Below are 1,681 nucleotides of genomic sequence, written 5' to 3'. Positions count from 1 at the left end.
TGACAAGCAGTGGCTGAGTTGTCAGCTCCCTAATTACAGGACAGTCTAATTACAGACATGTTACACTTGCAAGGTATTATTACTGAGGCCTTGTCTGTCATTGCCCAGAAGTAACCTAGTGAAATGTCATCACACTTGTTAGGGAACTGGTATAGGAGTGATGTAAATTCTTCCAGGCATGCTTGATCTTGGGAACACCCTTGGATTCTAGGGAGGGGCCAGAGGAGAGGGGCAGAGGAAAATACTAGGTAAGAGGGGAGAGCTGAAAGAACAGGAGTGTCCGGGATGGAGATGGGCCACTAAGCTAGGTTCTTCAGGGCCGTTTAGGGTGGCATGGCAGTTCTGTACCCCTCACCCTATTCAATCCTTGCCCTTCTCACCCCGACAAAACGTTGTGTCTGTTTGCTTAAGCTTAATAACGTTTGTATTCTTGTTATGAGGGGCTGTCAACAGTAACAAGTGGAAAGTTTGTCTAACAATTGTTCTATGAGTAGGTAAATCTATTCCTGGGAAGGATTTCGCCTCTGGAGGGACATATTGGATCCCTTCCAGAAGAGGTCTAGGAAAGACAGCTTCTACCCACCTGATCCCAGTATGTTTGCCAGGAAGGCTCCTGAAAAGAACCAGGGGTAGAAGAATTAAGAAAAAGGATACCAGGATGGGGAAAACCTCTCAAGTGTCTATCAGAGGGTGACTATCAAGCTGAAAGGATTCCTCAATTAGAAAAGTAATGGGTACTATTCTCTGGCCTTCCTGTATATTTGAGATTAGCCAATAATGAGGTTAATTTCTTTCTGAAAATACCACTGGAAAGCCTTCCAGATATAACTTCCTTCCGGGATTGTAAAACCTAAGGGTAATCCTTCTAACTCCAGATGCCTGATATCCTGGGATAACCAGACTCCAGGAGAATCTTCTGGAAAATTGGTGTGACCTACCTACACTGGCTCACAAACAAAAGCCATATCAGAGGGTGTTAACACAGTGGAGGAGAGCTTTGGGTCCTCAATATGGACTTATTGAAAGAGCCGACATAGCTTTGATAAAGCCTCCGGGGTCCCAAGTATGGTCTGAAGATCACTGACGTATCATTTACACAATGATTTAAGAAGCCAGCTAGGCTGTGGGACAGTTCATGTAGGTCACTATGTCTCAACAGCAATGAGGGTAAAAAGGTTTTCAGCTGATTTGCAGGCTGGAAAACAAACTATGCAATGCAGAAATTAATTGAGCAGGGGGTTTTGGCAGGAGAGAATATTCAGTGAGTTATGAATGCACTCATTCTTTCATTGAATAAATATTTATTGAGCGATTACTACACAGAAGGCATGGTGTAAGATGCCATGGCTATAACTGTGAGCTAAACAGATGCAGCTTCTAGTACTTTCACCCTCTAGGAAGTGCTCTGCTTTGGAGCTCTACCACCGCCATCACCATCATCCTACATTATATAAAGAATATTAAAATGCACCCCCATCACACATTAACTAGATATTGCCATATAATTTTTGAAAGGATTTTCAAAATATTTATATTGAATTTTGCTCAGAAGAAAACATTCAGAATGGGCACCTGTGTGGCTCAGTGGTTGAGCATCTGCCTTCAGCTCAGGGTGTGATCCTAGGATCCGGGGATCAAGTCCCTCATCGGGCTCTACACAAGGAGCCCGCTTCTTCCTCTG

This window comes from Nyctereutes procyonoides, unplaced genomic scaffold (assembly GCF_905146905.1).
Source record: "Nyctereutes procyonoides isolate TBG_1078 unplaced genomic scaffold, NYPRO_anot_genome, whole genome shotgun sequence".
NCBI classification, from domain to species: Eukaryota; Metazoa; Chordata; class Mammalia; order Carnivora; family Canidae; genus Nyctereutes; species Nyctereutes procyonoides.
The sequence above is the reverse complement of the archived record's forward strand: the minus strand, read 5'-3'. Positions refer to the sequence as shown.